The following is a 16,269-nucleotide window of genomic DNA, read 5'->3' as shown; positions in this document are numbered from 1 at the left end:
GTGCTTAATACAACCCCATCTTTGTTGCCTAAGATTTGCAAATTCTTGGGTTATTTTGGTACATTGAGTGACTGACTTTTGCACCAAGTCACATGTGTAGTCTCCAATTTCAGCAAACTAATATTGTCCTGTTATGTAGAGTTTATTGGACATTGGTAGCAGGCCATTATAAAAGCAAGAGAATTACGTCTTTTGCTGGTGCCTGAAAGTTCAAGGTTTGTTTTACACAATTATAGTAAAGCTTTGACCATAGTAATCAGAAGAGACTCTTGTATTGTAAATCTGAAGTTAACATTATCAAGGGCTATTAGTAGCTCCAGACCAAGGAGAAGAAAGAGGAAGATCTGGCAATTGCTGATGACGTATTTGATATTACTGTTGAGAAGAATTTTGTACACTATCTAGGAAGAGTGTATTCAACACACATTACAGCCATAGTTCTCTTTTGCATGGATTCCATATAATAGTTTCTGATTCCTATGTGTGGTGTTTTAATGGTGGTACTAGCAAGCATATTACTCCTTACAATGATTTGTTTTACTCTCTGCAAATAACTAGAAAGGCTTGATTCAATGTGCCACCAAAGCCTCATCCCTTGCTCAAGGTGTTAATAAAGTGCAGCTTGGGCATTCATGTGTTGTCACTAGTCTTGCATATGATGTTAATTCGTGGCATGCACATTTTTCACATTTATATGTATGGGTTTTTGATTTGTCTTGTTAGGCAAGGCGTGATGTTTGATTTGCCACGTGCACTCTCCAAAAAAGTATGTATCTAAGGGTTGTATTCTCTGAGGGATGGTCAAATAGGAAACATTACAGTGCAGAGAGTGATGTTTGTGGTTTGTAATGGTCCCTTCGATTGGTGGTTATTTGTAACTTTGCTGATGATTCCAATAGAGATACATGGTTTTACCCTTTGAAACTAAATTCAAAGGTTTTGTTTTTAAAGTAGTAGTCAAAATGGCTTCCTAAATGGGCTTTATAAACTATTGCGGTATTGAATTGGCTATTTCTTTACATAGGACACACACTAAGATATAAACTTGGTTATTTCGTTGCCTAGTAGGACAAAAAAATTGGTCAACTCATATGTGAATGGTTGTTGCTCTTTGGGTTAGATGAGGCTAAAATGTTGAACTTAGTTGCACTTCACATTCAAGATGTTTGATATGAAATTTTTGCATAACTAATTGGGCACATGCAACTCACTTACACATGATTGTGCCTAACTCTCCCTCGTGGTGTCAACCTATGCTTGTAGTACTTGAAAAAGAAAAAGGAAGTGCACTACTTGGGGGTGTGTCTACCTCACTATGCAGTCTGCGCTAGTGAAACCTTGGTCGGATGGCTCCGTGTCTAACCCCCTAGCCCTTCATGTCCCCTCACTTCACACTTAGGGCATATCAAGGGCGAGACACATCTAGGGAGTTTGTGCTCGCCTATGGTTAGATATGTCTCCCTAAGTCACATCCATAGCATCTTCCCTGTACACAAACTAGGTCCTCAAGTGTGGGACAACACTACATACTTCCATGAGGTTTGACCCAATTACACAATGCCACTAACTACAAAATTCCATAAACAAAACACTTGTTGAAACAATGGCAAGATGGCAGAGCAAGGGCAATGCAAAGCTCATTGCTCTATTGTCAATGATAGTGAAAACCAAAAAAGAGATACAAGAAATGACTATATAACCCTAAAATAAACAAGACTAGTGTTTGTATTAGCCCAAGGGAAAAAGCCTCTTAAGGAGGAAAACAACCATATTGTCCTATATATAATCACAAAACAATACCATAGCTCATATACACTAATCACCCTTGAAGTGATTCTATAAATAATTAAGGGATATGGAGGATTAACTTAAGAAGGACAGTAGGTTCAAAGTGTTGCATAAAGCTTCAAACATGTTATAAGAGAGAGGCTTTATTAGATATTATGCAAGTTGCCTTGTATAGGTATAGACTAAAGTTGTGCTCACATGCTCAACTTAGCTATGAAGGCTACCTTGGAAGTAGCCACAATAAGCTATTATTTTCTTAGGCAAAATATATGTGAAACACCAAAATTATTACATGATAACTTACTAAGTGGTAATTACTAATTTCATGATAGGCAATTCTTGCCCCTTTTTCTCATATGATTATACACTATGTAGATTTGAAACTACTCTCCAAAACTTTAACTCATTATGATTCATGTAATGCTAATCTAAACATGGTTTTGAAGTCTTTCCAAGGGTAGCAACAAAAAATTAACAATTTATACACCATAACTTAGTGTTTGAGAAACTCACATTGCATATGCTTAGGTGCAGGCATGCATGCAAATGCACATAACACAAAAGGTAACATGCTCATCATTTCCTCCACTTGGATTTGTATCATGTCGGTAGTGGTCATGAATGAAATTAAGTCTCAAGTTTTATTGTAACTTTATGCTTCCTTACTATGGAATATGTAATATGAATGCTAATCTATTGTTAGCTTTCTTGGGTGTTTGCTACATTGGAAAGAGGACTGTTATTAGTATTAAAAAGCCTCTTGCTAACACACACACACACACACACACACACACACACACAATTTAACTTTAGGCTGAGCATGGCAGGATTGAGAAAATATAGAAACCAATAAATTGCTTTTCATTTGAATACTATCAATATACGAAAGGATGAAGAAATCTAGCATCATAAGAACAATGCAAAGACAGACAAGGTGGGATTGCTAAATATTATTTGTTTCAAAGATGATTACATATCAATTTTGTTTTGCAATGTAACTTGATACGATATATCTTTCTTCAAGAGTGCACTTTGTTCCATGGTGTAAAGCCTTCTTTGGCAAGGATGCATCCATAGGAAAATCCAAGAGAATAAAGTTAGCAGCCTAAGCCACAACAACCCTGCTCTTCGTGTACTCAATCTCAAGCTTATCTATGAGGAAAGGAAGGTATTGATCTTGCCAAATTTCTCATTTCTAATTGAAGGCACCATTGCACCTTCTCCTCTTTTGCCAAAGAAAACCATGATTAGAAACTTTTTGATTGAAGCTTCTTCTTTGTGTCCAAGAATCTAGCAACTTATGATGGTCACTCTTCATGTGATGTCACAATCACAAATATTTGCAAAATTGACCAATGTGTCTTTGAAGCTTGTATCAACATGCTTGTTCAAGCTTTAAGATAGCAATATTAGAGTGACATAATCTTGAAAAGATACAAAGGATTCCATACCATGAAATCATCATTATCATCATTTAGAGAAATAGGGCTAGATTCTCTTGGCTCTTGAACATGGACTCTCTTCGTTGAAAGAAATTGACAGATCAAAGAAAGGAAGAATCATGCCACTTTTGCTTTTGAGAATACACTTACCATCATTTCTTCCAATTGTAATTGGTTCCTTGCCTATCTCTTTTGCTTAGGGGCCCTTGAATTCAACCTGGATTTAAATAACACATCGCCACCTTTCATAATCTCCACTATGTTAGTTAAATATCTACTTGTTCCCTTCTTATTTCGGCTTGATCATGCCAAACATGTTGCAAGAATCTTATTGTATTCTAGTTGAGAACTTATATGAAAAAACAAGTATGAAAAAACAAGCACCCCAAAAAATACAACATTTTAATCTTTAAATCACAACATATATCCCTCTCATGTAAGTGATTCACTTAGCTTTTTACTTGGATGACCATGAAATCGTCAATATCATCATTGAGAAAAACAAGGCTAGATGCACTTTGCTATTGAGCCTGGACTTTTAGTTAAAAGAATAGACAAATCAATGAAGGAAAAATCATGCCATTTTTTCTTAAATTGACAACACACTTACCATCACTTCTTTCAATTGTAATTACTTCCTTGCTTGTCTCTTTCACTTAGGATTGATTGAATCCAACTTGCATGAAAACAATAATTCGTCAATCCATGGCTAACAATTGCATTAGGAAAAAAATGAGCTCATAAATGGGCCTTTTAGCCCCCCCTCTCTCCTCCTTAAAACAAGGAAAAGAGGAGAGAAGAATAGTAAAATAATCCTCCTCTCTCTCCACTTTTGCAATCTTGTTTTGCCTAGATATACTCAGATTCCTTCTCTCTCCTCATTCAAGAAGTCTTTTTCAACCAAATTTTATATTAAAAAAGGAGTTAGTTACGGGAGTGTGGTGCTTCATTTTCAATGCAAAATGATTAGCAGATACGAGGTAATTGATTTTTTAATCGAGAAGAAGGAAAATAAAATTTCGAAAGTTCCTTTTAAGATATTTTGGGGATTTTTTATATCCTAGCTTTTGGTCAAAAAACAAGCCAACTAGTCAAATTTCGTGTTTTTTGGAGATGTTTTTGGAGGCAAAATAGACATATCTAAAATACGAAAAATCTTGGACATCCCTACCCTCTGAGCTATTTCCCCCCATATCTATACTCTCTCATGGCTCTATTGTGACCTCTTCTCTGTGTTTATGCAACCTTCATTAACAGAGTGAATTACTTACACCCTCCTTTTCCTTGGCACCTTTGTGTGCCTCTCTGTGCATCTCCACTCTACCTCTTGTGACAACCAAGTAGGCTCCCCGTTTCTAATAATAGTAAAATGAATACAGGAAAGAAAGAGTTGCATATTGAGGTAGAGATTGAATATGCCCCATTATTCAAAAGAACCCAACGTACCAGTGTCAACCCTCAGGTTTTGCAGAGTTACAGGCAAATGGGATTGAAACATGTGGATTTGTGGGTTGATGGGGGAATCTACCCAATTGACCCCTTAAACAATAGGCCTTCAACTTTCTCAGGAAGCCAATCAATGAGTTAATTGTGAATAGTGGCCAGTGGAAGTGACGTATCAAAGCATGTAAGGTAGCTCAGAAAGAGAGCCTAGGTGAGGGTGAGGTTGGATCGTGTATTAGTAGATTGTTGAAGGAAAGTACACTGGAAAACACTTTGAGCAATCGTAAGTTTAAGGCTGTGAAGGAAAAAAGGACAGAAAGAAGAACTGGTGAAAGGTGACAAGTGCTGCACCGATGTGCAATAGAGAAGATTCCACTTGGAAGCCCATCTTCAACATTCCCTTGGATTGTATTCACATTTGTTCATTGCATGCTTTTGTCAGAATCATGGAGAAACTTGTATATGAATACATTTGCTTTGCTTATAGGATGCAACCAGAAAAAGAAGCCATTGCAACGTGTAGGAATGTGGAGCAAGTGCTATTAGAAATTGGGCTACACAAGCATCAAGTGACGATTGAAAAAGATGAGAAGAGATCAGGAAAATCTGGTCACTTGCAAAAAAAGCCTTGCTTTGGAGGAGCAAAGGCTAGGAAGTTTCTCTCAGTACCCATCAATGAGAAAGGGAATGCCATGGTTTGTAGGCCGTAGGACTATGATGGGTGGAAAAAGTTACATTTTGCAGTTCCTGATCGAAGTAATGGAGGAATAACAAGATTGGCCAAAGCTAAGGTTTGGATAAGTCTTAGCAAATTGGCTCCCTTACTTTGCAAGATGGTGTTTAACAATGAAGATAAGCAAGAACTTATCAATGCTGTGCATAGCTTCTACGAAAACATGGTGGAAGCATGGGGCAAAAGCTCTATCACACATTATATGGTGTGTACTAAGTTAATATTTTAAAATTGTATAAACTATTGAGCATAGTTTTACTCATGTGTGATATGTGTCTTTGTAGCATATCCTTGAGGCACATGGGCCATACTTTGCAGAAAAGGGAAGCATCGGAAATTGGTCCACACAAGGGATGGAAAATTCACATTGGATAGCGTATGGTGCATACCAAGGAAAAACTGATCATGGTGGAGGGGTGAATGGTAGCAATCCAATGATCCAATTACTATCTTGGTGGTATAGGATTATAGTAGCGGATGAAGCTAAAATCTTGCAAAAGAGAGCAAATGAAAGTGCTGATGAATCGGCTGCAGACATGATGGAATCACGTCGTGTCACTAAAAGAGTGCGTTATGAAGCCTCAAAGAAAACCATGCCAAGTGGCTAGAAACAAGGCTTCGATAAGGCAACCAATGGGTTCGAAAAGAGCTAAGATAGTAAGATGAATAATGTGAGTCAGTGCGAATGCAATTCATAGTTTAAGAGAGAAAGAGAGAGTGTGCATCTATGTGAATGAGTCTCACAGTTTAGGGTTATATAAAAGAGGGTTTCACTTTCTATCTTATTAATTGAGTTCTCACATCTCTTGTGCAGGAAAGATGGCTAGGTCTAAGGTAGTTGCAAATAAGCTTCCACTCAGAGCCCCATATCGTGTTCAACCCCTTGGAGCATCTACTAGCTCAGATACACCCCCTTCTCAACCTAATCCACCTTCCTCAAGTCTCCCTCACAAGGGTCCTCCTTAGCATCCCCATAAGAAACACAAGTGGAAGCCAAATACAGTGGCATTGAGAGAAATTAGAAGGTATCAACGCTCTTTTGATCTGATCATTCCAAAGGCGAGCTTCTCGAGACTTGTTCGCGAGATTGTGCAAGACCTCTACCGCACAGAAAGCAGGAGGTGGTTTTTGGCACAAGGTCAGGATAGACTTGATCGCTTCACAAAGAATGTCTTCATGCTCTACAGTGTGCTGTAGAGGCCTTTTTAGTTGACTTGATGACTGATGCTCAACATTGTGCAATACATGCGAAGCCATTTCTTGTTGGACTTTACTCCTAATGTCTCTATATAGTTTATGTGGTGCAAAGTTTCTAAGGGTCAGTAGTCGCGATGTTGATTTCTCAATTATCAATCCATCCATAATTTTGGTGTGGGATAAATTTTAAAATACTAAACTGTATCGGAATGCGACGAAACTTCACACGCACATTCGTTAGGTCGCCAAGAGCCCAAATTATTTTTTTTTGAAAAAAAGTGCGTGCAGATCTGTGGTCCGAAGTCTGGTGTCTTGGCCACCTAACGAGTGTGCGTGTGAAGTTTCGCCGCATTCCGATACAAGGTTATGGATTTACAATCACACGATGGACAATGCGTATGAAGCTGCATTAACCTGGTTTTGGGGTTTAAATGGGTTAAAAGTTCATTCTTCTTCTCATTTTCACATCTTGATTTCTTTACTTCCTCCATTTTCACATCCCCAACCTCTGTCTCTTCTCCATCTTGCCCTCCTTGAGCTTGTATGGCACGGACCAAGCAAGCATGTCGCCATTTTGGCCTCGGGAAGACATCACACCAAGGCCCACCACCTGGAGCACAAGGTGGAGTCTCCTCTAGTGCAACAACAGGTGCTCCCCCGTAGAGCACAAGGACCACCATAGAAGAAGAGGAGATGGAAACCGGGTACTGTCGCCCTTCGAGAGATAAGGTGAATCCAATGCGGATACAAGCTTCTCATCCCGAAAAGTTCTTTTCATAAAGTTGTTCGAGAAGTCATGCAAGACTTGGAGCTGAAAGGGATTGGAAGATTTTGGGCACGAGTGCGGGATGGCCCACCAGGGCAGAAAGGTGGATTGTTGCAGCCATGGAGGCCCTACAAACCGTTGTAGAGGGGTTTCTCATCGATTTGTTCGATGATACACAGCTTGCAGCCATCCATGCAAAGCGTGTTACAATCACAGATAAAGACATGAACTTTATCATTTGGCTTTGACACGGCAAGGAGCCCCACCATAGTTTATTAGATTAATTATGCAAGGTTTGTAATGAGTGTTATAGCACCATAACATCTTGGAAGCTCAAAAATTTTGTATAGTCTGCCACATTGGAATATTTATTTATATATACATAATATCTCATGTGATGTGTACTGAATTCAAATATTGAGTAAAGTTGTTTTGTTTTGTTTCTTGAAACGCATGACTCTTAATTTTTGTTTAACGTACGAACACATCAAAAGTAGTAATACGTATGGATACAAGTTACGATATTGCTTATGCACAATCGCAAGTACAGTACTACGCATTGAATTATGTTAATATATGCGGATGCGTCATTCACATACCACATTATCGTCACACTTACACAATTGCAAGTGCAGTACTACGTGTTGAATTATGTTAACGTATGCGAATGCGTCATTCACGTACCACACATTATCGTTACACTTATACGAACCATACATTTATTTAATAAATATTTATTTGTAGAGACAAAGTAAAGTATCTTATATTCATCAAGAAAAATACATGTGATGGTTATTAGTGATGGTAGATACAAAAAGCCGATAGCCAACAAGAATTCTCAATTGTTCCTTGGCTTTTTCATCGGTGGAGAGGAGGGGCCAGCTTTTGATGAAAATATAAGTTCCTTGTTTGCTTCAAAAATGATGCGCTCCCCCTTCAGCTCTTTCTCCAGGAGAAGCGGATTCGACACTTTAGCGAGGTCGCCTAATGTCGCAAGCACACATATTGCTCCACCCCACGTTTGATCAAACAAGTAAAGAAGCTTTGACTGCTTGATTAGCACCACCTTCTCCAAGCTAGATGTCACAGATATCGCTCGAAAAGGTCCAAATCTTGGTCAAAGCTCGAATTTTCATAATTAATTCTTGCCCTCCTGGTGAGCACTTCTTATGGAAGACCACCAAATCTGCAACAAGGTTACCGATATACTCCTTAAGAGCTGAATCCTTGCGTCGATCAGCATGTCAAGCTCCTCCTTGCCTTGATGCAAACTCATCTATATGCAGTATGTCCTGAATGACAAAGTCAAATCAAACAATATATTTAGCGACTAACCTAGAGTTATCAAAAGGTGATGAAACTTGATGGTAGGGTGCATCGGGTCCCTCGGAGTCCAGCGGTGAAATCTTGGCAAAAAATGATGCATGTAGCTGCCCTGTTCAAAGTCTGGCATCTGGGGCCACTTTCTAGCCTATGCATGTAGCTGCCCTGTCCGAAGTCTGGCGTCTGGGGCCACTTTCTAGGCTCTGCCCTGTCCGAAGTCTGGCGTCTGGGGCCACTTTCTAGCCTAGAAAGTGGCCCCAGACGCCAGACTTCGGACAGGGCAGCTACATGCATCATTTTTTGCCAAGATCAGAAAGTGGCCCCAGATGCCAGACTTCGGACAGGGCAACTGCAGGCATCATTTTTGGCCAAGATTTCACATGTGGAGAAAGTGGCCCCAGACACCAGGGCAACTGCAGGCATCATTTTTGGCCAAGATTTCACCGGTGGACTCCGGGGGAACCGATGCACCCTACCATCAAGTTTCATTGCATAAAAATATATGATAGTTAGAAATCTCACCTTCTCCAGATCATCTTGTATCTTCATTTCCTCGTATGTCAAGGAGGCACCTCTTTGGGCAGAGGGATCTACAAACTCCTTGGTAGGAAGCTGGGGCCTTGGTCCGAACAAATCATGCTGTAGTGCTTCAAATTCAGCATTGGGCACAAGGTAATCTTCTTCAACCGAGGTAATATGCTCCTGTGCTGCTATGATTGCACTCACAGTATCTAAGCTTGTGCCATCATATCTTCCAATCTCTGCCATTGTTGGATGCACATCCATGTAATCATAATCGATCAGGTCTTCCATTGAATAATTGACTAGCATAGAAAACAACTCTTCTTCCTTCATTTTCAAGTATTGCAGTACATCTGATAGAAGTAAGTATTGTACACCATCTACTTCAATGGCTGTCAAGGAGGCAAGGTTGGGTTTGTCGTCTTGTGGGCTGTTCTGAAGAAGATGGCACCACGAGAGCCAACCCTTGCTCTGTCACCACTTGATGTTCCTCTTCAACATTTATGAGCTCTTCAATCAGTTCTTCTCCCGTGTATGTGATAGAAACAACCTGTGGAGTTGTATCTTCATCGCTCTCCTCCTTTAGGGGTGTATCCAATGCAAGGAGGTAAATTACCAATGCGCAATCACACTCCACGAGATCCAAAGGTGATGTACTTGGTGCACTTCCCATGGGAACAGTGCATACTCTATGCGAAGGATCCACATGGGCCAGACACCTATTCACCACTTTTTGGTGATTCTTCCCTGCTTGAAATACCATGAGCTATTCCAGAGGCACCCAAGTCATGTCGGATCCCTCGATGGAGTATGTGCATGTAGCAATGGTGCTCACAAAGTCTTCCAAAACCTGAAGGGGGAATCCAGAGTTGAGAGCACGCTTTCAAGGTTGAAGTTCTTAGAGAAAACCTGGAATATCTCGTTACCCTGGTTGGCAAAGATAGTCTCGTGGATCCACTCATCAAAGTGTGTGCGAGCATCCATCGTAGCAGGTAGGAGGGATGTGGTGGATATAAAGAGATGAAGAGAGAAAGTGTGAAATGAAACAATGAAACAAGAACTAAACTAGTTCTACCTTAAAAACCTTAAGTTTTAAACCATTAAGGGTTGTTCGCATACGATATTTAGTTATGGCTTTACTTACATCTTTGTAAAGTTTACATGCATATGTAAATGTGTTGATGTGGAAAGTGTATAACAAGTGTATGATTTTGCATAAATATCATAATTTTTAAATATTGCAAGTTTGTAAGTGACAATATTCTATTGGCCAAAAAAATCCAAAAATTTACAAGTGTTGGATATTACAACTTGTGCTGTTGGGATTTTTAGGGAGACTCTACAATTTCTAAAATATGTGGAGCCACACACTTTCCGCTGGTAAGAGTATCCTCAGCTCGGCTTCGAATTTTCCTACCATCTAGTTTAAAATAGAAGCTAACAGGTGGATTCTGCATTAACATTGTAATTTCCTGGCGCATTATACTCAAGGGCCAATCATCCTCCATTTGCAAGACTTGGGGCTCGCGGTCCTCACAAATGACAGTAACATCCACAGCTGCACTTTCACGCATGTCTTGATCAAGGCACAACCATTTATCCTTGAGCATCCTCCATCTACGATACTTGAACACTAGGCATAAAGTTTGTCGTGCGAAAAAATACCTGTAATTGAAAAGGAAAGTTAGCTGATTCATCCCAAAGTAAGATAATAGTCAACTAAGAGAGAAAATTTTTACCTGAAAGCCATGTCCCTTGTTGTGACTTGATACTCCACTGTGTCAGGAATGTGAGTTATTTTTGATGTCCAAGTTTTGCCTAGAATCCTTGTTACATAATCATGTGATGTATTTTTTATGACGTACGTGCTTTTGGTACGTCTCAAACCCTTACATTCCTTGAACATGTGTGCAAAAATTGCAATCGATATGAACCAGCTTAGATGTACATTCTTTGAGACGGTGCTTGGTTTCATAGAATTCAATATGTCTGCTGAATTTTTTGTGCTACACATGTACAAAATGTCACTTCTACACAATGGCCATTCTATGCTATTGAGATTTGATATGCGCATAGACTCGAGGGTTCCATATTCTCGACTCCCCTTGGATAATATGTACTTGGAGTCATAGAAAAAAACAAGGTCCTCTGCGAGTTACTTAGCTGTACGCCCCTCAAAGAGCAATCTACCAATTTCAAGGTGGTAACACTTAAAAGAACCAGTGAAATTCTCAACATTTTGCCATTCACAACAATCCGAAGGGTATACTTCTATGAATACAAGACAAGTTGTTACATAGGTATCATGAAAGTTCTCATTCTCAATGAGTTGCAAATACTTACTGTTTGCAATGTTTCGTTGAAAGGGCACAGTGGGCGCAATGTGTATTCGTTTTTGCATGAATACATGTTGTACAAATGCCTCTATTACAAGGTGAGAATTAACATTCCTTTGTCTGAGAGCTAAAATTTTACCCTTGCAGTGCTTTGATACATCTGCAATTGCAGATGCTTTCACCTTGAAAGCTCCCTTTTGGACGCATATGTATCAGTGATCCAATTCCCTTCTTCATCTTTTCTGTTACGTACTTCTATCGAGAGAATGCTTGTTCTTCTCTCAGGCATTATAACCTACGCATTAGATATAAAGAAGTATGTATTAACCCCTAAATAATAAGCATTTTAAGTCTGTTTAGTAATCATCAATATGCCATACAAATCCACATGGCATTAAGAGATGTTTACACTTTTGTAAACAGACATAAACATCGATATCGAAACGCATGTGGATCTATACATCAACAGAAAGTATAGATTTAATTTCAAGATATCACTTTAATCATACCATTTACATAAAATACAATGAAAAGAATAACACAAGAATACTCAGATAATTTTGCCAAAATAAATTTTATTATAATGAAGAGGAGTTTGGTTTGACTCAATACATTGTATGAAATGTGGGTATTATAGAGTAGTTGTTACAAGGATAGCTAAAAATATCTAGATAACTGCATGTCAAATAGAAGCAATACAAAATAGGGCCAATTTACCTATAAGCCGATTTGCTGAAGATAAGATTGAATCATTGCTAATCAAAACCCATTGCAAATGATGGACATAAGAAAACATCAATCCCATCAAATATAAAAGTCACTAATTAAATGAATAAATTTTGACACCACAAAATATGATAGATTTACCTGTAAATTGAGCTACAAAATCTCTGCTCTACCTTGTGTTAAGTGTTGCAACAACAATTGATCCTTAAGTTAGACCTAGCATCAAACCCTATTGTAAAGATAGTAGAAAAGGGATAATGCAGAGAGGAAGAAAGAGAGAGTTTGTGTGAGTACGCGGAGAGAGAAAGAAATGAGCACCTATCCAATCTTGCCCAAATTGATATCTGTAAAAGACAATTTTGCAAGAGTTAGTATTTACATTAAGGTATACTGAAAAAACAGTAGAAAAGAGGAAACATAGACAGAGAAAGAGAGAGGGAGAGAGAGATAAGCACTTATGCAATGTCACCCAAAATGATCTTTGCAACAAAACAACAACAAGGGTTAGAACTAACATTGTATTGTATTGAAAAGATATCAGCAAAAAAAAAAAAAGAGAGAGAGAGATTAACACCTTTGCCTCTTGCTCCAAATAAACTCTGCAAGAAAACAACAATTAGAACCAACATCAAATTCTATTGAAAACACAACATAAAAGAGAAACAACACGTAGAGAGAGGGGGGAAAGAAAGGAGAGAGAGATGAGCACCTCTGTCTCCTGCCCCAAACAACCTCTGCAATAAAACAACAACAACAGTAAGAAACGACATCAAACCCTATTGAAAAAATAGCAAACAAGAGAAAATGCAAAGAGAGATGGGCACCTGTGTTTTGTCCAAAATCTGGAGTTGCGTGGAGAAGAAAGTGCAGAGGTAAGCAGAACGCTCAAACCTTAATTACTCTTAGCAAGGAGCTTCAATGGAGATGAAAATTCACGAGTATAGAGAAGAGAGGGAAAGTGGTCTATTGCTCAACTTTTGGGTCAAACTGATTTCGTGAGAGGGAAAAAAACAGAAATTGAAAATTCTTCAAAAAAAAGGGGAGAAATACAAGGTGAGAGAAACTCAAATTTTATGTACTATTCATTCTCCCTTTTTTTAATCCCCCACTACCCCTTTTTTTAATAGAAAACCCAAGATTTGGAGAGAGAAGATTCACCCTCCATAGATGTCAACATTTAGCATTCCTATTGGACAATCCAAAAGGCCCACATCTTAAACTATATTATTTTTAAGGGCCCATTTGTGAGTTCATTTTTTTCCTAATGCAAACAATGTGCACGAGTATCATATCTATACAAACAACCAATTAAGGCACACAAAACATCCAATAAATATAATGGTCTAGGGTCCTTCAACCCCCTCAACCAATACCTTTTAGACCTTGGATAATGGAACTACTCTCTCTCTCTCTCTCTCTCTCTCTCTCTCTCTCTCTCTCTCTCTCTCTCTCTCTCATATATGGTTAAAACCTGAAGGATAAGAAAGGAACAAAGATAGAGTTAGAATCATTTATAGAGTCTAGTCCATTTTGCGTCCCATATGAAAAAGACTAGTAACCTAACCTCATCCTCAAAAGATATCCAAGCTCATCCAATAGGTGCAACAAGCCAAGAGCTATGCCAAAACTTGCAAGAGGCCCTTGACCATGACATCCATATTTCATATCACAACTCAATCAAGAGAATGTACTCCTACTTTGCCAAGCTTTTAGCAAGCTTCATGCTTCTCTACTACTACAGACACTTTCATATAGACTCTTACACATACTTCTCAGATGTATTGGCATTACTCGTAGGAGTTTAATAACATGACGTTCTTCCCAAGCATTAATGCTTCTAAGAATGGAGGCATAGGAGACTACCCTATATTGTACCACATCAAGGCAATAGTTTTGCATTTGCCCAAAATGCATTGAGAAGATACTTTCTTAACAACTATTCAAATTCAAAATGTATTAAGAACATCATGCTCAAAATATGGATAGTTGTCCATGCCTTTAGATTTTTGAAGATCAAACTTGATGCTTAGTAGAGTAAAGATTGTGTTTCGTCCACGATTATAAAGGAAACTAGTCATGATTAGAAGGCCAAAACTTAATGGATTAATTGATAATAATTGAATTAATATTGTTTTCATATTAGAAAAACATGATAAATGCCTATGACCTAGCTACATATAGCCAATTGAGGCTGATCAGGAAGAAATATATAGTATCGGCTATACTTGGAATGTTGATATATAGAGCAACCATGTGATGATCATGGACGGCCGAGGATAGATTTTAGTATGGGTCTCGCTTTTATGGGGATGTGCTGGTAACTCCTGGTTGCTTGCTGGTTGTGCAACCTTTTTATTTTTTAAAAATTAATTTAAAACGAGCCCATATTCCTTCATCAATGTGATTTGCGGGCGTGTGGTTTAAAGCAACACTGTGAGGGATGGGGGGTTCAGGGTTCAATTCCTTGGATGGATCATCCGGGCGAGACCAATGCCCCTTTTAGGGGGCTTTAATTCGTGGGCCCCACGGTCACCCAATGATCAGGTAAACCCCTGAAAAACCGTGGGGCCCTTGCTGATATATATCCACAGCCATCATGGATTGACCCAATGTAGTAGTTATTAGCGGATAGATTGTTATCACCATGGAATGTCACAATGTAATGCATTTAGACTTACATTTGAACATCTAGGTGAGCTTCTTACTTTCAACTCATGAGTGAAGGCAATTTAATGCACCACTCAGTCTCCGTTTCCTTATTTTTAGTTCAATTTACTACTTAGCTTCGCGAGAGAGAGAGAGAGAGAGAGAGAGAGAGAGAGAGAGAGAGAGAACATTAATGTTACATTCTTTGAGATGATCTATAGGTTCTCTCTAGTTGGACCATTCTTAAGAGTAGAGTGATTAACAATGCAAGTCCTATCCTATCTTGTAAAAAGAGAAAGGGGGAGAGCCCAAGCGCTGGTACTTTCTCACCTATCCTATCCTATCTTAGAGAGAGAGAGAGAGCTTTCTCACCTCTCTTCTCTCTTTGTACTAGGAGCGATTGACAATGAATGGAAGAAGGGGTGCATGGAGGAGGAGGAGGCAGATGCATCACTAGCCAATGTGCTGAGAAGACGCAATACTCATGCAGCTTTAGCAGTTCACGATGGCGGTGTGCAAGATGCCCCGAAGGCTGGCCAAGTGCATGCAGGCATTGGGCATGGTGGAAGAGGAAGCTGAAGGTTTTTTATTTTATTAGATCCTTTAATGTTGAAAAAAGAGACACGCGCACCTAAAACCGGCGCTTCCGGTTATACCAATCGAAAAGTATGGGCCCATGGCGGGGTCCATACTGATATTTATCCTCAGCCCTTTGTAGCACGTTGGCGGTGAGCTCTCGACACACAGTGGATTGCATGGCATTGGCGACAAGGTAGAGTGCGACGATCTTGGTGCAAGGTGGCACGGGACGTCGATAGGGCATGATGCGATCTACCTCTCACAATGCGCATAGGGGCCTTGAGTAGCCCTAGGCCTCCCTTCCACCAAAGGTAAGCATTTTTTAAATAAAATAAAGGAAATACTAGTAGGTAGATAATATTTCCAACAAGGGGAGAATAGGTTCTTGCTTTGTGTCATAGCAATAAATACACAAGGCTCTTGCCTTGTCCAAAGAATAAATTGGACATGGAGTGGTAGCTGTCAAGCACACATTGCATAGGAGGGAGGTCAGCTCACATAAAATAACACAAAGTGTTGCAAAAGCAACTAATATGATTAAAAATTTGTAAAAAATAACTAATGTATTCCAAATTTTGTATCAAAATTTATAGGGCTTGGTTTTCTTTGTCTTGCTCGATCTTCTTGTCTTTTTTCTCGTTGTCTTGCTATCTTTTGTTAATAGGGATTATGGACTAATTGATGATATCTCATATCCTCGGGTAAGTTACTCATGAATGTATGTGTTTATCACGTGGGTTCAAAATAAGGTATTTTAAATTACCATTT

Source organism: Lygodium microphyllum, chromosome 8 (assembly GCF_053477565.2).
Source record: "Lygodium microphyllum isolate KBCC chromosome 8, Lygodium_microphyllum_v1.1.10, whole genome shotgun sequence".
In the NCBI taxonomy this organism is placed as follows: domain Eukaryota; kingdom Viridiplantae; phylum Streptophyta; class Polypodiopsida; order Schizaeales; family Lygodiaceae; genus Lygodium; species Lygodium microphyllum.
Note: the sequence above shows the minus strand (reverse complement) of the source record.